General features: G+C 45.7%; 1 protein-coding gene across 3 annotated transcripts in view; it reads right to left on the bottom strand.

Moving 5' to 3' along the window:
- The window catches only part of SLC35C2 (solute carrier family 35 member C2), an 805952-nt gene extending 785564 nt beyond the window's left edge, over nucleotides 1-20388 (bottom strand). The window contains exon 1 of one of the 3 annotated variants that reach the window (XM_069651204.1): nucleotides 20225-20388. The gene's annotated coding sequence lies outside the window, so the exon portion shown is untranslated. The remainder of the gene's footprint in view (nucleotides 1-20224) is intronic. The other 2 variants (XM_069651206.1, XM_069651205.1) reach the window with 2 other exon arrangements.
- Nucleotides 20389-21019: the final 631 nt, after the last annotated feature.

Raw genomic sequence — 21019 nt, 5'->3', positions numbered from 1 at the left:
TGCACCAATTATCTATTCAAAGCAAAAGGAGTTTATACAACTGGTAAGTCCAAAGACAGCATTCCTGGTTGTGTCTTGTTGCTATTCTCCTTTGAATACCCCTCAATCCTTTATAGCTTGATTACTAAGAACGTTTCTCTTTCCCTTTATGTGCCTGGACCCAGAATACTGCAACTCTGCACCACGTGTAAAGATAGGAAACTCTGCTTCAGGACCTACAGCCCGACTCCACATTTGGGTTTTTTCCCCAGGAGGGTTTCCCCTGCTTTACCTAGGACCTTGTTTCACCATATCGGGGTCACAGGTGGAGCCGGGAAAGCTCCCCACTATTCTTCTTTACCCATTTCCCTCATCACAGGTAAGGGTTCAGTGAACCTCTTTAAAATATACAAATTGAATATTGTATTGTTTGAAAATATACCCTGAAGAGTCATAACACAGGGGTCGGAACGGCCAAGGTGCCAAACACGATGTACACTTCAAAGGTATCTTATTCGCAGGGGTCAATGTTCACATGCCCTCCTCAGACCCCGTGTCTCCAGGTAGGATCCCTTGAAGCAGGCCGCGCCCCAGCAATCCACATAGGTGTGTCTCCATTCAGCAGTGTTCCGGGCCTTGTCTGCACGCCTCATGCCCATCCATCCCCCCCTCCATTATCAAAGGCAGTTCGCACCAGTGGATGTGCGCTGCCAAAGGGGGCTGGCAGGGGTGGGAACAGCCAAGGTGCCAAACACCATGTACACTTCAAAGGTATCTTACGCGCAGGGGTCAATGTTCACATGCCCTCCTCTGACCCTGTGTCTCTAGGCAGGATCCCCTGAAGCAGGCCGCGCCCCTGCTATCCACATAAGACCACGCCATTCATTCACATACACACCCTCTTTTCTAATTCTTTATAAACCACTTGATATTTATCATGAGAACATCTTTGAGCACTGCAAGTAAACTCGTGAACGTGCTGAGAACTTCTGTGACCACTGCGAGTCAGCTCGTCGTCGTGCTACCTGTGAACATCTCCCTATTCTCCTGCCACTAACTACCCTGCTTGCTGAATCTAACTGTGTTGGTGAAGGTAAGGGCAGGTCACCTAATCATATCTCCTTGATCTCTAAGTTTCTATCTATTTCTAACAAACGTACCCAGTAGTGTTATGTTCATTCATCTCATTGCCACTGACTTGATTTTAATTTGTTATGTTATCGAGATATATAAAAATTGTCATCAGTGTCAATTGGGATCAAATTGCATCCTTCGCAGACCGTGTCTATAAGCAGGTTTCCTTTTGATGCACAATAGTAAATTCAAGGGACGAGTAACATGTTACGATTTTCGTCAGATTAATGAATTGTTTATGAAAGTTATCCTATAATACAGCTGGCCACGCTACACTGGTTTAGCTTCGTTGACCAAAACATAGCTTGATTAGAAAAAAAATGTATGGTATAATTCCATCTTTCTCATGCTTTTATGCAAAGTAAATTTCGAATAATGTCAACTGACTTTTTTTGTTTTGTTTTTGTTTTTATTTTGTGTTTTTTTTTTTACAGAATTTTCAACAATGCCTGCATGTACGCTTTTTGGTTGCCGTTCTAAGACCCATAACAAATCTAAAAAGGCACTACAATGCATTTATTCCCGAGGAAGATAGATCTAATAAGAGAATGGGTCAGATATTGCAGATTTGCGCCAGAAGAGCTTGAAGGTAGAATCCATGAAGTCTTGGGGGACTCGAGGGGTGATCGATTCCGCATCTGCAGCCTACACTTTGCCACAAATATGTACGACCGATCGAAGTACACAAAGGAGAATCGACTCGGAACGTCTCGTAAATTGCTTCCAAATGCAATTCCAACTCCATTCATGCACAGGCCGCCTCAGGTGAGTCACGTCTCCTGATTTAGCTGTAGCCCTTGGGTAGTGAACAGGTAACTAAATGGACGGATGTGTGTTTTAGGTGTAAATGTCCCTTATAATACTTTTCATATTTACAAGATTGTATTGCTTTATAACTAAACCCATTTTGCAAAACATCTGTCCTTGGTTTTAGGAGCATCATAGAAAATGATTTATGGGCACTTTGAAATAAGCATAATCTTTTCGGAATTTGTCTCTTTGCATGCCAGTTTTTAAGATTAGCATTTCCAAATCAAATTAAATTTTACCTTTACAACTCCATGACTATGCACTGAATATGAAGGAGCAAGATTCTGCATCCATGTCTTGCCTGGAGTCAACAACAATTTAGAGCGCTTATCGGGTAGTCTTTTTTAGCTATTCAGTTACTTTTTAAGCATGGAATTTGCGATAATATGATCATATTTACATGTCGTCCGTTTACACAATGTTTCATTCATGGTTTTTTTATTAATATGTACCATTGTCTGCATCACATTGTGTGTGCTCAATTTCAATTTTTTCACCCATACTAAAACAATTACTGTGTTACAGGGAGATGCTGAAGCTTCGACTACAATTACATCCTCCCTCATAGTTGATCCAGAGCCAGTGGTATGCGAACTGACAGGTCCCTCGAATGAAAGTAAGTAGGTCCTAGATCTGATACTATTAGACAGTGACATTATTATAAACGAGCAGTTTCTGCAAATCGCTTGAGTGCAACATTTCAATCAGTGTGTTTTTCAGTCATCTTTGATCGAGTAAACTAGCCATCAATCAGGTGAAATTCGAAATGTATTTTTTGACTAAATGACGTACACGATGTACAGTTGTATCTGTGTAAGCCATGTGTGCAAATGGAATAATTTGATTTCTAATACGAATGACATTTCTAATGGATACTCTTTTCTAGGGATGTATAATAGATTGGGATATAGAAGAGGAGACACGTGGATTTGAGTCGGTGGACCAGCTTGCTGGTGCGGTCGTTAGGGTTTCACAGAAAAGCAAGAAAGATAAGGTAATTTACAAACAATTTCATTTTTAAACAGTGTTTTGTGCTGGTGCCTTCAAAACATGCTTTTTTAATGTAAATTGTCCAATACTGTATGTTGGATTTACACTTTGTCCAACCTGTCTTCTAGTTGCCCAGGCACAGGCAGCTACAGAAATCAGAGATGCAGCTTGCCAAACTGATTTCACCATGGGGCAACTATTATTTGAGGCACAGCGTGTTCAAATCAATAAGCAGACTCGAGATGCTTTTGTCCAATGGCCAGAAAATGAATTTAATGTGACAAGCGAAGCCAGCAAAGTGTTGTTGGACCATTGCTACAATGCAACTGCTCCACCAGATGAAGATGAAACTTAATGTAATGAAGATGCTTTTGAATTAGTTGCAGCCCACTTGACACAATCGACACCCGCCAAAAAAGGGCCACCCAAAAACCAATCGACATTGGTGTTTTCTCCGATTCATGTTCAAGTACCAGACGCTAAAATGACAGAGACTGAAGCATCAATACAATTGACCGAGGAACTAGACCAAGATCTCGACTACAGTATGTCCAGTTTGGCTGATACGTCAACCACAGTTCAGTCAGAAACCACATTAATGAAGGATGATAGTCTAATAGAGGAGCCCAAATACATAGTATTCGACAGCAGCTTGATGGAGAATGTAATGATGCTGAAATGTGTGCATTCAGTGAGAGGAAGTATGTGGGAAGCCATTGGTGAATGTGACTTGTGTATCACAAGGCAGTAACCTCAAAATACATACCACCTGTGAAATGCTCCATGAAAGATTTTCATGGTCCCCTCAACCAATGCTGGGGAAACTGCCAGCTGGGAATCTACTGTGTGCAGCTGCTTTACTTTTCAGTGGCTCTAGTTTCATTAAGTTGTCCAGTTTCTGTCAATTTGTGGGACTCCATTTCATTTCTAAAATGCAGTACTACAAATGTCAATATCTATTCCCTACCATTAGTGAAGCTTGGAAAATTGAACAAATGTCTAATCAAAGTACATTCTCTGAAAAACGGTTCAGGCTAGCTGGTGATGGACAGTGTGACAGCCCCGGACTTTCAGCAAAGTACTGCACATACCACTTTCAGGACATGGAAACTAAAAATTGTGAGTTTGGTGGTCGTACAGGTGTCCGAATGTAAATCCTCAGTGGCCATGGAGAAACTTGGTTTTATAAAATCACTGGAAGATCTCCAATAAAGGGGAATGCAAATAGACCTCATAGCCATGGACAGACAAGTTTCAATAGCCAAGGCAATGAGAGAGCAGTTTCCAAATATTCACCATCAACCACGTTGCCAAATCCATCAATTAAAAAGCTGCAGAAAAAAATAAAAAAAAAAAAAAGGTTCTGAAAATATTTTACAGTGGTTCCAGTCTTTTTGGTGAAGCTCCGAAACTTGTGATGGGTCTGTGGAAATTCTACTAGAAAAATGGCGGTCACTAATGCACCACTGTTCCAACGTTCACTATTGGACAGAAAAACATTTCCACCAATGTGCACATGGCCCTTTGTCGCCGGAGAAGGAACGGAAGAAGGGGTTGATTTCATCTTCACCTCCACACAAAGCCCTTGAGAAGATTTTGTTTGATAAAAGTCTATCAAGAGATCTGAAGGGACTCACAGAATTCTGTCACATGGGAGATTTGGAGGTGTTCCACAATATGTGCCTAAAATACAGGCCAAAGAGATTGCATTTCGACATAGACGGGATGAAATATAGGACATTACTAGCGTTATTAGCGCATAACGAGAATGTAGGCCACGAACAAGCGAGGACTGCAGGAAACTTTGGGATGCTTCGCTACACAATGGCCTTTACAAAAAGAAGCAAAAAATGGGTGGCCAAGCCAATATATGAGGAAATGGAATTCGATTTTGTGAAAGATCTTATTATGACTGTCTCGGAGATACATACTCACGCGATTTTGTTCAGAGGACATATACATTGCCACAAAACATTGCCAACGTGCCCTGTCCACCTAAAGAAGAGCTTGTGGAACAGTTCACTTACCGGTACAAATGATTACCATCTGTTTTTTTGATCGACAATGTTTTTATGAAGTGTCCAAATAAAGCATCCAATTTATCTTTTGAAATCTATCCTCTTGACAATTTCTTTTCAACAACTACCATTTTTACGAATGCCATACAATGTATCGCTGTGCTTTCACACTTCCCAGTTTCGTCGAGCTACTATGGGACCTTCACTGATCGTGGGAGGGCCAGATGGATAACAATATGAAAGCAACTTTGTGGTTCTGCGGTTGCCTTACTTAACAGTTGCCCAAATAGCTGAATAACTACTTGTCCCACAAAAGGGATGAGACCTAGGCTAGATAAAATACTCGGCACGCAAGAACAACTGACTGTGAGCAAAACAGCACATCAAAGTGGGTTGTTTGTGAGAAACGGTGGCACTCTGACCGATATATTCATGGGGGGGGGGGCATGTGTTGGCGGTCGTTGCTAATGTAAGGAAGGAGTGGATCAGTTGAGCCCCCGGCCCCCATACATTATACGCAAAAGTGACATCCTGCTCTTGAACTCGTGGGGGCCCCTCCTTTGCTCTTCTGCTGCCATAGGGAAGAAAGCCCTGACATAAGCAGAGGTGGGGCTATTGCTAGACACACTTGGTCTCCATTTTGTGTGCCCTCGACGCCAACTTTGGACTAGGCCACATTCTGTCATTACAAAGTTACCCTTACCCCTCAGCACCGCTGTGAACAGCGAGCACTGACACCCCCACATTTTTCCTCCTGTGCCTCACAAGTCCCTTTCTCATGGATGCGCCGAGACAAGCTGTTGCAAACTAAGAATATATCTTCATGCTGAGTGAAGGTCACCAGCTTTGAATTTCAGCTTGCGAGCTGAGGAAGCCCACGCATCGCACACAGTATAAGGTTCGATTGTTTTTCGACTTTGAGAGAAAGGGACCATTCCAAAAGGAATTGAAGGAAGGGGTGTAGTAACGTCAGATATGATAAGGTTCACCATTTTAAAAACTGCTCTAAGGAACATGTAATTTCAGTTTATGAAAAATCGTAGATCTGAACAGAGTCTGCGTTACGCCAAGAGAATGGAAATGCCGAACATAATATAAGTTTGACTTTTGACGATTTTATAGACCAACGAGTCAACTTATCATTAGCCAACCATTATTGCTGGGTTACATTGTAGTCGTTTGTTCTGCATGGCATATTGCAATGAAACGCAAGTACAACCTTTGTGTGTACTGGTTTTTCTACCAGCAATGGGCAGTCCAGCATCGAGATGTATGTAGACCACCACTCGGTTCCCCCAGGTTCAATGCTAATATTTAATTAAAATGCTGTCTATGTTTTCCTCGAATTGTAGCATCAGCTTCCGCATCCCATTTCGAGCTGAACATACTCCATAGCACTATCCTCTGAAGCAAATTGTAGACTACTTTCCACATTGTTTTCTCTGTGTTTCCATTGTTTCACGTCTGTGTTCATCGTTAGTTTTAACACAGGCCGAATTAATGGGTAAAATTATAAATTGTAATAAAGATCGGCTACTGAGACACATTTCTGTTAGGTTTTCTAAACAGCTACATTCTGCCTTTCTGCTATTGTCATCAATTCCAGATACTAACTGCCGGGTTTTTCAACCAGCAGCTGCAGATACACGTCAATAGCTGGATATCAATTGGGACGATTGCCACGGGCCGATATGCCCTTATGCGGTACCAGCGATTAGGAGCGACCTAACATTGTTTACGGTGGCCTAGCGCCAAGCTGATGCCCAAGCCTTGTGATTCACTGTGCGTCCAAAGCGTTTCTTTTTTATCCCAAAGGAAGACCGCGTGACTCACGATAAACATTTGCGGATCGAGACCGAACAAAGAAATTACACATTTGATTGAATATGGCAATCGCCGGATGTTCTCAGAGCGTTTATTGTGAAATAAAAGTACTTTCCAAATTGTACAGTCTTGCTATTTCATTTAAAAGTATACATTTATATTCTGAATTGTGACACGCTGTGTTGTGAGATGATGTGTGTTGATTTCCGGGTTCTGCGTAACGTCACGTAGATGATGACTGGGCACGTTTGGCTACGCTGCCCAGTAACGTCCTGGAAATAGGTGGAGAATATCACTAGATTTGGGGACGTCAGCCTCAGGGACGGGGGATGTGATTTAGTGCCGCCAGGGCAGTCCACCTTGGGCGATGCGGCAACGGATAAGATTATCACAAGATGGACGCGCCCTGCTGCCTGATTTCACATGTGTACAAAAGAGGAAAACTATGATAAGGTGCATAGGAAAGGTTTGTACAATCGATCAAAGTATGCTTAAAAACAATTGCCCGAACACTCGGGGCAATAATATTTCTAAGCGCACTATTCCTTTAAGGTATTCCATTCCGCAATTCCCGTTATGGTCTCCCCCCCCGCCCTCCCCTACCGCCCCCTTCCATACCGCTGTTTCAGCCAAAGCCCATTTCTTCAGGTCTCACCACCACTCTTCGACATCTGGGCTTTTGGGGGATTTCAATGCCATGGTGATTCTGCGTTTGGCTAGAATATACGCCAAATCCTTTGTTTTACTCAAGTATTGAGCTCTTTTGGGGTGCGGTAAGCAGCCCAACAAGCATGCCCTCGGGGAAAGAAAATCTAGTCGAACCCTTCCTCTGACCAGCCTGCCCACCACCTACTACCAGTATTGGCCAACCACCGAACATGCCCAAAACTTGTGTAGCATCCCTGCATCAACCATCCTGCACCTGGGGCACACCTGCGCCTCTGAGCCCGGGAACCTGGAAATCCTCTGTGGTGTCAAATAGGCCCCGTGTATCATAGGTACTTTTATGAGCTGTATTCACGAATTCCACGACACCCTCTTATGGTATCTCAGTACTTCTTTCCAATTTGCCTCCATAAATGGTTCACCCAAATCTTCCTCCAATTTGCCCCTTATTGCCAAAGGGGAGGGGGCAGGTTAGTAGGAAGTCATATATCCATGATATAGTGTGCCCTCCCTCTGATATGTCATACAGAGTGTCCACTATGGAATGCTTCTCCTGTAGCTCCCTGTATGCAGGCCACCTATGTATGATCTCTCTTTGATTGTGCCATACATTAAATATTGGCCTGTATGCAATCCTGTATGCTCCACTAGCTCGGCAAAGGGTATAAAGGAGTTCTCGCATACTAGGTCCCCCACTGTAGCCACCCCATAAGATTCCCAATGTACCCCATCACTGAGTGCCCTCGCCCACATGCTCACCGCTAGGGACACCATGTGCGACCATTGGCCTCCACAGGACTTCCTAGTCCATACTAGTTCCTTCAGGTAGTAGTGTGCCTCAATGGGCTGCAACATTATTGTATTCAGGGTCGGCTCATCTGCAAGCCAGTCTACCACAAATTGCAACTGTCCCGCTATATAATATAGTTCAAAATATGGGGTCCTGATGCCTCCCTCCTCGTACGGCCTATGCAATGTGGACAACGCTATCCTATTCCTTCCATTCGACCACAGGAAACCTCTACAAATGCCATCCAGTGCCTTAAAAAAGGATTTGGGTATGTTGTATGGGGCATTTACAAAGAAGTGCCGCAGTCTAGGCAATACAACCATCTTCAGCGGGGCCGCCCTCCCCATTACTGAAAGGGGCAGCTTGGGTCCAGAACCTCATTGAGCCTTTGATGCCCTCTAGAACATTCAACGTGTTATGTGTGTGTTCTTTTGCTGGACCGTGATACAAATTGACCCCAAGATATCTAAACGTAGCCATTTTCCATTGCAGGGCGATGACCGGCAGTGCCTTATGTTCTATCTGGTGCAGTCCAGCTAATGGGAACAGGGCTGACTTGTCTGTGCTGATTGCAATTCCTGACAATTTGGCAAACAGCGCCATGACCTTTAGTAGTAGCTTTAGGCTGTCTTCAGGATTCTGGTTGTAACGTATCATCAGCGTACAATGATATCAAATGCCTGCTCCCATCTGTCTCTATGCCTGCCTCCATGTATTCTGCTCTGAGGTACTGTGTTATCGGCTCTGTGGCAAGGATGTAAAGCACCAGGGATAACGGGCAGCCCTGTCTTGTCCCTTTTTCCAATTTTCATGCTTCAGAAATGCATTTACCCGTTTTCAACCGGGCCCATCAGCCTTGTGTATCCACTTTATGTATCTCTGCCCAAAGCCAAACCTACGCAGAGTCACATAGAGCCAGTCCCACCTTACTAAAGCAAATGCCTTCACTGAGTCCAGCGTGCCTCTAGCACACAGGGCCTCCCAAGATGCTGTGCTGTCTATCACATGGTGTAAACTCCTCAGGTTCCAAGTCAGGCTACGGCCTGGCACGTAGCCAGTTTGGACGGGTGTACCAAGGTATGTATCACCCTTTTTAGCTTCTTAGCTAGTATCAACGTCAGTATTTTGTTATCCCAATTTAACATCGATAGGGGCCTCTATGGGCTGCATTCCGTTGGGAGTCTTATGGGGCTTGAGAAGCGGTATAATAATAGATTCCCTCAAACTGAGGGGAAGGATGCCTGCCTCATAAGAGTCTGAATGTTTTGAGCAAATGTAGGGCCAATTCCTGTGCATATTCTTTATAAAATTCACTAGGCAGTCCATCTGATACAGGGGTTTTTCCTGTCGGTAATGCTATGATCGTGTTTTGTATGTCTTTCAGTGTAAGCGGCTCTTTGAGGGTTTCTCTTGCTTCCTGGCTTAAACTAGGAAGTGCTATCTCCCCTAACACTTTATCTAGCTAAGCCCTTGATGTCAGGGGACCCTCCTGGTTGAGATTTTTATAAAATGCTTGAAAGGCGTTAACTCCAGTTTTAGTATGGCATAGGTCCCCATAACTTGTGCGTCTCTGGCCCTGTTTCTCCTTTTGTCTATATAGCCATGCTAGCAGTCGGCCAGGTTTATCTCCCTCTTTGTGTTGCCTTTCCATGTATTTCGCATAACTATGCCTACCCAACTTCTGCCAACACTCTAAAACCCCTGCATTCTCACTCAGTAGCTTTGGCTGGGACTGCTCCAATATCCTCAGTCGCTCCTCTGCAGAGCACAATTCTTTGTTAATTGTTGCCTGTAGAACACATGACCCGGCAATGGCTGCTCCCCTAATTACTACCTTTAACGCTTCCCAGAAAATTCCTGCACAGGTTACACTACCAACGTTGTGTGACATAATCTGTGATACTATCCTTAAGCAGTCTCAGAATGGGCGATCTTTCAGGGACTCGCTTCCGAGTCTCAATGTAGGAATTGGGGCTCTCGAGGGTGCATTTTGCCACTGCAGGCTGAGATCCGACAGGACCCTACCCTTATAATGCACAGGTGTGATGAGGTGTGCCAGCTCCAGACCCACAAAAAGGTTATCTATTGTGTGCACTGTGTGCGGCGCTGAGTAGTGCGAACAGTGCCTAGTATCCGGGTAGAGTAGTTTCCATGCATCCACTAATGCAAATGAGTCTAAACGTGTTTGTAGTGTCCTATCTGGTGAAGCGGGTTTGACGTATTTAGCATCAGATCCATCGAAGGACGGGTTCAACATGCAGTTAAAATCACCACCCCCACCCCATATGATGTTAGCATCTGAAACACACAGTTGCATTATGATTGGGGGCATATGTGTTAACCAGGCAAATATCTGCGTGGTCAAGGAGGCCCTGCACTAATAGCATCCTGCCCTCGTTATCTGTTTTAATGTGGGTGACCTCAAAGGGCACCGTGCGGGCTATCTATATTAGGACCCCCCCAGGCATATGCAGAATACAGAGACCTGAACACTCGCCCCCACCATTTATTTGCTAACAGTGCCTAGTATTCAGCCGTAAGGTGAGTTTCCTGCAATAAGGCTTTGTCCACTTTGCATCTCATCAGGTAAGAGTAAACTCTATTCCTCTTAACCTAAGCGTTTAACCCTCTCAGGTTCCATACAAGTACGTTTACAGTTCCTGCCATGATTCCCCCATCCCCCACAAACCGTCCATCTGCGTCTGCATCTAACACAACAGCGGTTTCCCCCTGCCTCCCATGCAGTGTCCCTGACAAAGTTACTGTGCTACTATTCTACTTCATTAAGCATGCTAGCAAGATCCGTTCGCTCCCCCCCCCCATTGGCATCGCCAACTACGTCACCAAAAAACAACTGCCCAGCGACGTTACTTCCAGTCAGGCTTATCCGCTTCTCCCCCCTTGTAGGAGCGAGTGGGCACCATAAACGAGTGCCCTTCAAAGAAAGAACTTGGAGGGTGCATCAGCAGCAGCCATGTTTCAGGTCTCCTCCCTTGTAGTGTGAAATATTGACTAGCGGTAGTGCCAGCCATGAGGTAGACATGTAAGCATCAAGGGCCCACCCTGAAGAGATTTGGTCCTCCAGCACGGGCCCGATTGTCCTGGTGTGCACCTTGAGTCGTGCAGGATCACATCTACAGCCCAGGGTTCTTTAAATGTTTCTAGGCACTGGTTGCGTTGGACTTTCTCTGCGCCTCCGTTGGTTGTCTGTTCCATCGCAGAGTCCATCGCAGAGTCCTATTTTCTCTCTGTCCATCCATGATTGCGCCTCCTCCGGGACCTCGAAGAATCGGGACATTTTTGCGCATGACCTTAAGTCGTGCTGGGTGGATCAGCATGTATTTCAATCCAGCCGTCCTAAGCCTGGCTTTAGCTGCCAAGAATTGTGCCCGGCTCTTCTGCACTTGAAAGGTGTAATCGGGGTAGACTTCCAGTTCCGCCGATGCGCTCTTCAGTTCTCCCCCTTGTCTGGAGTAGGCCAATATTTTCTCCCTATCCTTGTAATTCAGGACCTGATAATTGGTCTGGGGGTGCTCCTGGAGGAGGGCGCCTAACCAGTGCCCGGTGTGCTCTCTCGAACATGAAGCCTTGTGTACAGTTTCCGAGTCCGATTTCCTGGAGTAGCATGTTCTCAATGTATGCTGTGGGGTCTGTGCCTTCTTCCACCTCCGGAAGGCACACTATTATTATTTCTCTGGGCTCTCCCCTCTACCGCCTCGACCCCATTTTTAACCAGGCTGATCTTCTGTTGCAGAACGTGGCTATCGGCATGCGTCTCCTGGAGCGTTCCTGTATTCTCCTTTACTTGGGTCTCCAGGCTGTTAGTGAGTTTCCGCCAAGCTGCGCATGTCCTGCCGTAGCAATCCTACATCTATTTGTACTGCTTCGATCTGTGTTCGGAGGTCGTCAAATCTGCTATTGCTTGCATCACTTGGTTGTGCATTTCCCTGGTCCCTCTCTCTTTCGCTTGCGCTGATGTCATGCTTCTTTCTGGAGTTTGCAGCATGGTCTTGGCAAAGCTATCCAGAGTGGGTTGATTTATCTTCTTTTTGGGTTGTTTGGGTAGCATCCAGCCTGTGTAGCTCATCAGTGGCTGGCTGTAGTTTCCGTCTACCCAAGGCTCCTCCGGAAAGATCCTGGGCGGAATACTGTGAGTTTGAAAGATCCCTGCAGTCCATGGGGACCATAAGCTCTTTCTCCTGCGTCACCACATGGTCCTTTATCCATGCTGCATTGTGCCCCCACTTCTGCTCATTTGGTTCGAGGCCTTCTGGAATGGAGGTGGACCCTCCCCCCCCCCCATCAGTTTTATATGCCTTTAGTTCCCTTAGCCGTGTTAAAAAAAAAAAAAAGAAAAAAAAAAAAGAAAAAAAAAAAACCTCCTGCTCCCTGGAGTACACTGCTGTCTTTGGACCCGGCTTGTGCCCAGTTCCACGGTCCTCCGTTGTGTGGGCTTCCTCCTCAGTGCCGGCTAATGAATTATCTCTGTGCCCCCAGAAGCCGATGACCGGGGTTCTGACCCCAATTGCAGTATGTTATTGTCACTGCGCTGCCTGATCGGCCTGCAACTGCCGTTTCCTTTTCCCGCGCTGCCTTTGAACGCAGGCTCCATGGAAGGAGGGATGCACGCTCCCTTCCTCGTGCTTACTTTGCTGCCAGCCCTACCTGCAGGGATCTACGGGGCTCACCTCTCAGTCTCCTTTGTCCATGCTCACCGAGCCGTGAGCATCCCTCCTCTGCTGTGGGCCATCCTCCGCTACCTGCCACGGCCCCCAACCTTCTTCTCCTGCTCCTCCGGTGCTCCGACTCACTTTCTTAAGCTCCTCGCAGCTTCGCAGCTTCACCCTCACCGGCTCGAGTTCCACAGCGTTCCGGTCACCATCTTAGAATTCGGACGCCAGCCGCAGTCCCTCTCTTCACGCCCATCTCAGGCTGTGACCATGGACTCCACTATATGTTCCTTCAGCTAGGCACTTCCAGTTGGTTCCCCCATGATTTTCTATGTTACTGGACCTAATTGCAGTTAAGCTTACTTATTGCTTGGATCTTGCAAGATCCGGCGGGAGCAGTCCTTGGAGACAACCTACTCCATGGCTGCAAGCCACGCCCCTTGACTATTTGTTGTACTTGTGCCCAACTAAACCAGCCACAAGGCTAAGCTCCACCAATAAGATAAGCAACTGTAACATGTCAAATATGGATAACTTTAATGAGTCAGCCCTCACTGGCCTGACAGTAGAACAGCTGAGAGATGTGTAAAAGTAGGGGTCTGACTCTGAAAGTAAAACATTTGAATTGATTGTAAGGTTAAATCGCCAAAGCTTGGGTAGTAGGCCTGTAACACTTACGAACCACAATAACGTAGAAAATAACGATGAGGATGCTAGTTTAGAGTCAAACTCCAATCTGCAAACGTAGTTAGAGGAGGTAGAGGAGTCTCCAGAAGGGAGCCATCCTCTTCCAGAACCTGTCCCTATACCTCAGTCACTTCTCATTGTGACCCCAAATGGTCCAAATCTAAGCCCAGAATATATTTCACTTCAAATTCACTTGAAAATGGAGTCCAAGAAACTGGATGTGCAATCTGAAAACAAACATCAAGAGGTGAAACTAAGGGAAAAAGAAATGCAGCATGAAATGAAAATGAGGAAAATAACTCTCGAATCTGCTTCCCTTTCAGTGTCTTCTAGGTCTACTAGTCCCAAGAGGCCTTGCCTGCCTTAAGAAGCAGTGAGTATGTATGAACCTCAACTTGATGTATTGGATTGGCTGAGTATGTTTGAATACACCTATAGTCTGCAAGGAATAAGCGGGGATAATCTGATTCCATGGCTCATGTCTAGGTTCCCCCTGAATGGCTGTGATGCTGTTATGGAGTTGGGTGCCAGTGATAGAAAGGATTATGAGTCAGTTGAGCTGGCATTAATAGCCGCCCGATTTGGGAAGATTCCTTCCCAGTACCTTAAGAGGTGTTTGAAGAACTTAGATGGTTGGGTTAAGGGGTACAGAGTACACACCTTTGAAGGAATGAGAGCCCTAGGGTCTATCACACTAACCGTCTGAAGGTTTATGTTTCCGGACCAGAACTAGGAGCTTTGCTTCTAGCCTCTGATCAAGAAGAGGAGGCGAGTGAGCCTGTCCCTGATCTACCAGGGGACAACCTTCAGGTGAGAAATTGAAGGAATGAAATTTCAGATTTGACTCTGCAACAACACGAGGAGCACAAGGCTCTGTTGAATCAGTTTGCCTCCCTGTTTTCACTGACGCCAGGCTTGACCCCTTGGGGCAAGCATGATATTCTCACTGGTGACAGTCTCCCTGTCAAAAGCAGGGGTAACAGAATGTCGGATCATGTCAGAGCTCATATAAAGGAGGAGGTCAAGAAGATGCTTGACCTTGGGGTTATTGAGCCATCTACAAGTCCATGGGCCAGTCCAGTAGTACTAGTACCAAAGGTAGGAACCAAAGAGTTGAGATTCTGCGTGGACTATAGAGCTCTTAATGCAGTCACCATGACTGATGCCCATCCTTTACCCAGGACAGATGAGCTGGTGGACAAACTTGGTTCAGCCAAGTTCCTCAGTACATTTGACTTGACCTCAGGATATTGGCAAATAGCTCTGACAGACCATGCCAAGGAGAAATGCATTCTCCCCCCCAGGAGGCTTAGACCAGTTCAAGGTTATTCCTTTTGGACTAAAGAATGCACCTGCTCCATTTCAGAGGATGGTGAATCAAGCTCTGAATGGGTTAGATGACTTCTGCATGGCATACTTGGTTGACATTGCAGTGTTCAGCCCCACTTGGGAAGAGCACCTTCACCACCTAGGATATGTTTTGCAGGCTCTGGAACAGGCCCATCTGATCATAAAAGCTAGTAAATGTCAAGTTGGTCACAGTAAAGTGGTCAGCCTTGGGTACGAGGTAAGAAGAGGTGATATTAGGCCATTGCCTAGCAGAGTACACGATTGAGCCACCCCCACTACTCAGACTCAAGTGAGAGCCTTCCTAGGTCTCACTGGGTATTACAGGAACTTCATAGAGAACTATGGGAACATAGCTTCTCCCTTAAATGTAATCTCTGTTGCTGGACTTGACTTTTTAATTTTAATCCTGGAGTGAGTGAGACCTTTTTCTCATGCTCTGTGTTTTGACCCGATTTGGATTTTGTGTTTTACTCTTTTTGGAGTCTGACAAACTCCATAGGCATCTGCTTTTTGTATGGTGACACACAGCACCTTCAATGCAGTATCACTGAGAAATCCTTTAGATTTCTCATACAGTTTAAAGAAATTTCCTTGTGTGAACTACCGTTTCCAAGAATAGTAAAGTGAAATTGACTTTACTTACCTTTTCTCTTTGTAGATCCAGCACACACCATCTTATGGGGTGTGCTGGGGGGTTACCTAGTAGCCCCTTATCCTACATTCTCATGTACCATTTTTATGTTACCATCACTACTTTAAATGGCTAGTGGCAGTGGTTTAATTTTTCCTACCGTTGTGCTTTTCTACCACAGGCTGAACCTACAGCTGCAGTACAGCACCCATGGGTGACTCATTTTGTCAAAATGGCCCTTGTCTTCTTCTTTTGCCATTTTCTGTTTGTGAGGTCTTTCTTGGGTTTTACTCTGTGCGTTGACAGGTTTGAGCCCTTAGTTTGTCTTGCCTTTGGCGGGCTTCAGCCCTGAAGCCTGCCTCTGGCTACAGTGTGTCTGGAAGGACAGGATGTGAGAGAGGGTCCCGAAACTCCCCGGTCCTTTGTCAGTAGGAATGCCTGAATGCAACTAGTCCCGATTGGCTGGTTGTCTTTTCAGGAACCCAACCCTGCTGTGTGATTGACAGCCTATGCTGTGCAAGAATGGAAGAAACCTGCTTGAAAGGCGAGGGTTTTGGGACTACAGGCAGAGTTGACCACTGGGAGAAACACCCGACAAAGAAACTGAACAAAGCTTGCTGCATCCTCCTGGACCTTTGAGTTGCCCGGTGAAGCACTGCTGCTATGCTGAACTTTTTCACCTCGACAGAGAAGCTCCGGACGGAACGACTTCTCCCCTTGGGTTAATGGGACCAACTAACTCTGAGACAAACTACACTGGACCATAACCCTCGACTTGCTGTGCCTCTCTGTTGCTTCGAAAGCACAATATCAGGGGTTGAGTATCCGTAGTCGAGTGAAACGTCTGAAGCGGTACTGAAACCGGCTAGAATCTCCAGGAGTCTCCCAAGGAACCTCCAGAAGCAGGACAACCAGATCCAGAGTCCCCTCACCAGAGTGCAGGACTCAAGGAATGAAGAAGTCCAATGGGTATCCGAGACGGTGCTGTTTGCTAAGCGCTGACACCGCAAAGTGCCGCCGAACTGAAAAGAGCCCGTAGTTGCCAACGACCTCCCAAGTACCACCACTGGAGCACTCCAGACGTCCTCCCTCTTGTCCCCACGACCGAGGCTCAGGAACAAGGGTCTGCACCGCTGTAGCAAGAAGGAATTCAGCTAGACCACTCTTCTTCAAACCAGAGGTACTGTTTAGGCTTGGGGTACTCACCTCATTGTCGGTTAGCTGTGCTTTCCTCAGTTGGGAATTGCAGTGCTTACCTGTCAGAGTGGATTTCAACTCCCTTTTCACAGGTTTAACAGCTTGTGACCCTACAAGTGCATTTTTTTAACAAACTCTCTAGCTTTGTGCAAGACTTTTGATCGAAGAAGTGCAACAGATCCATGGACTGTGCTCCAATTGACTTTGGCTGTCCTGGCTCCATGAAGACTCTTCTACTCCATTGACTTTGAAACGGTTTGTCCCTCATAGGTGGTAGCTTGTTGTAGGAAAGGCGTATCTAGATTTCATTGGAAGATTTAGTTGTCCTCACATATAGGGAGAACCTGTCTAACGTTTTTCCTTCCCTAACCTTTCCTTTCTGTAACATCAGAATCTGCAAAGTATAACTAGTGTGATATATAAATGCCATTACTGTCCTTGTGATTGAAGTCACTTGAGGGTGTAGCAATAGTGTAGGAAGCATATCCAAAGATCATCCATGAACTTGTTCCGATTCAGAAAAGTACCTTTAAAGTATATTTACATTGTTACATGTATAGCCTTTTTAAAGAATGCTTATTTAAAAATGGATGTTAAATAAATAACTATAACTGAAACCTTGAGCGCAAGTGTTACTTGGCTACTTGTATTTATGGATTTCATGTGTACAGGTCTACAGCTCACATTTACCCCTCTTGAGATAGGCCTGGCTGCTCAGTCACACTACCAACTTGCGTAGTACAGACCTATACCAAAAGGTGGGTTACCTAATACCAAGCAGATAAGTGTTGTGTAGTCTCACACGGTGACTGCACCAATTCTTACTGAACAGTAATCCCCACCCATCCTGAAATTGCCATGGGGGTCATCCCGGAGTAATACAAGATCACTGGAAGTAATAAGAACTCATCCTGGAGTAGTTTCTGTGATAAATCTAGAGTCATCTCATTTACATATTCAGCCTATACACATACTTCAGGATGGTTTCAGATGATCTCCCTCAACTAGCCATGGATGACTCTAGGACGGAGTCACCGGATGACTCCAGAATGATTCCAGGAAGATGTTCCTTTTTGACTTGGGATGGTGCAGCCATCTTCTCTCGGAAGCCAGAGCTACGTTCTTCCATGATATTTGAAATTACTCTTCCGAATTTGCATAGCTAATTCTATACAACTCGAAAAAAAAAAAAAGAAAGACATGGCGAGTTCACAAAAGGTGAAAAAGGGGAGTCTACCACAGGGTACACAATAAATTAGGACACATTGACCTGAGGCCAAGTTCATACGGCATTCAAGTGATCACTCCCACGGGGCAGCCCTATTCACACATAGGAGGTGGCAACTGCAATCCTCTGGGGATTTAAATAATTGCCCTGCACCTTATGGTATATCAGACATAGACGGACACGAAAATATGTTAGGGTTTGACTTTACTTTAAGAAATACCTATGTGGAGAAACAATGTGGAGAAAAAAATAAAGAAGGTGCTTCCCAGGATGTCTTCAAAACAACAATAGTCCTCTGTCCTAAATCTACTCTATCCTATAACCTGCTCTACCACTAGCAATAATGAAACACAAATCGGTTTATGGAAGTGTTAGGCACCCATTGGGATGCCTGACCCTTGACCACCACCCCTTTAAGTAGTTTCAGTTCTCTTCAACTTTTGGCTTCAGTCCAAGTCTCTGAAGATAGGCCAAAAGAAACAGTCTTCGTTTCTCAGGTATTCTATTGAGAAGGACTTATGTCCCCCTCAACCAGTTTGGACACAGTCCAAAATCAAACAACTTTTGTATTCTTTGAACACCTGATTAGAAGGGAGCGCCTAAACCCTTCAGCAGAATTCTCATACAGTCGCACAGTTCTTTCTCAAACTCAAGAATCTTTTCCTGTAGGCGATTGTTGTTCTTAGTCCCTTCAAAGTTGTTATTCCCCTCAGCCTCTCGTGGGCCATTGCTGGCTGTATGCTTATACTGGTCTCACCCACTCCAGGGGTTCCGATTTTCCCTGCGTCTCAAGTGCTGCTAAGCCTCATTTGCTGTATCCGAGTTACATTGTCTCTGTCCCCTTTCAGGGATTCTGGTTTGCAAATCCTCCATTTGGCCGCTTGGCCTTGTCGGTAATGTTTAAGTTGAGTGTCTCAAAATCCTTCAAAGGTCCCTCGTCATCCAACAACGTACCTGCGTGTTAGCAGAGTCGTTCCGGAAAAGCACCAGGGACTGCAGAGCCACACCCTTGCGCTGGTCGGCTTTCCTGCTGCAGTCTGCCGCTTTCGTGTCTTGGCTCTGGAGCATCGGGTTTCTCCTGCTTAGGACCACCCTTCTAAGAGACCCTGGATCATCAGACATCCTGCCCGCCTGAGCTCGACAGCATATCGTGGGCTCTGAGATTCCTCTGCCCACCACATATCTGACATGGTCCCGCCTCCAGAATCGCCTTCTGTACAGCCTGGGAAGGGGCTTTGTCTCTCCTCACATCACTCTGACCACTCTCCCCTCTTTCCCCTGCTGGAGAGGAAGTGGAGGAGTTCCTAGAATACATTTTATCCTTTTCCAGCACGGCATACATCCATAGGCAAATCGTCCACTGTTCCACAAATCCACCCATACAACAATATTCGCCCACTCATACCTTTACCAAAACAACCATGTTTAACTACTCAATTCACACTTACAAAGTTCGTTTCAAGTCTGTGTTGAATGCAGACTGCTGTGTGCTGTGGAGATAGAAGAAAGGCAAACATAAAACAGCTAAACTCAAACAGATAGCGATTAACGACTTGAATCTACCGACTCAGCACTGATTACAAACTTCCACGTTGCAGGCAGTTTCAGTTTATAAATAAAATAACAGTTATCTTTACAACAATAAGAATTTCTTGACGGAATAACTTTTATGGATCTTGCACGTGAAATTACAGCATGGCCAGAACGGTATCATGTATCCAGGAACACAACTATGTACTTTAAACGTTCCTTAGACATTAAAGGTTGTGCATATATAATGGCTACTTATGAAAGCTTTAGTAAGAAGGGTAGTTTAACGTGCCAATGAAGATGAAACATTATTTTCGAAATGCGCCAGAGCCGAGCCATATTTTGAACAGTCATCATATGAATTAAACTTGAAGGTAAAACGTAGCAAAGTCACTGTAGTTTGCTGAGGACTGCATGTCACGTGGGACACACATAGCCAGCCCTGGGTATTCATAAACGAAAGCATTCTGTGACTTCAGTCTTGAGTCACTGCAACTGATGTAATTAAACAAAATACCAGGCGGCACTGCCACCAGATGATACTGTGCCTCCAGACTCTGATATTAAACCTGTGTGACAGAGCAATAATTGGTAAACTATATAAACCTGAGAGATTCTGCCCAAAATGTGTACAGCACCACTGCCACGTCCCCCAAACGCTCCCATGCGGTCCACTAAAAGCAGACGTGGACAGCACAAATACAGAATAGGGTGACGCACCTGGACTTCGGGTGCAGCTGTAAGCAACCGTTACGTCAAGTGGTTAGCGGACTTGAAGAACTGCGAAAATGCATCCAGTGCCTAGCCCTTAGTTAGTATTGTGACTGCCGTGCCATTCGAGAAACGGACCCTAGCAAAGTTCCACGTTCCTTCTCCTAAAGAGTGTTGCACGTTACGCTCACTGCTGAGATTACGTATTCCCTTCAGCAACTCGCGATCGTTCAACGAGCGGGAAGACGGGACTTGAACATTGAAGCGCGCCCGTGGCACTGAGAACGGGAGCGGTTAACCGTGGCCGCGCCGTTCCTAGGTGGCTTTGCACTAAACCAGTTTACATTTTTGGTCTTGTGGCTCTGTAGAAGAGCCGAATACTGGTTTTCTATTGTAGACGGGTGAATTGTGCTGCGCAAAGGAGCGTATTTAGGGATTTTATTTTCTCCGTGGAACAGATTGGGGTGGTGGATACGGCCCATGCATATGTTGGCATTTATCCTGTGCAGAAGAGCAGATTTGGAACTCTTGGTCCTGTGCAGCATGGTCTCCTGTTTTGAAGGCCGAGTTGCTCCATGCCCTACACCAGGACCACCTGTTAACACCCCTGGACAGCCTGAAGGGTCCCGCTGTGTCGCACTCCCAATAACACACAGAGCCGTATTATGCTGCAACCATCTTTATTCAAACATACGCAGCAACTGCCGCACCCCGGGTCCCGCCCCTCCCCAACCCTGGCGTCACGTCCTGTACGTCTCGCGCCCAGGCCGCAATGGCGGCCCGCCCACACAACGATGTGGACCT

The sequence above is a fragment of the Ambystoma mexicanum genome, chromosome 3p (assembly GCF_040938575.1).
Source record: "Ambystoma mexicanum isolate Mex_15411 chromosome 3p, UKY_AmexF1_1, whole genome shotgun sequence".
Taxonomy (NCBI): domain Eukaryota; kingdom Metazoa; phylum Chordata; class Amphibia; order Caudata; family Ambystomatidae; genus Ambystoma; species Ambystoma mexicanum.
This window is presented reverse-complemented; position numbering and strand designations above follow the sequence as displayed.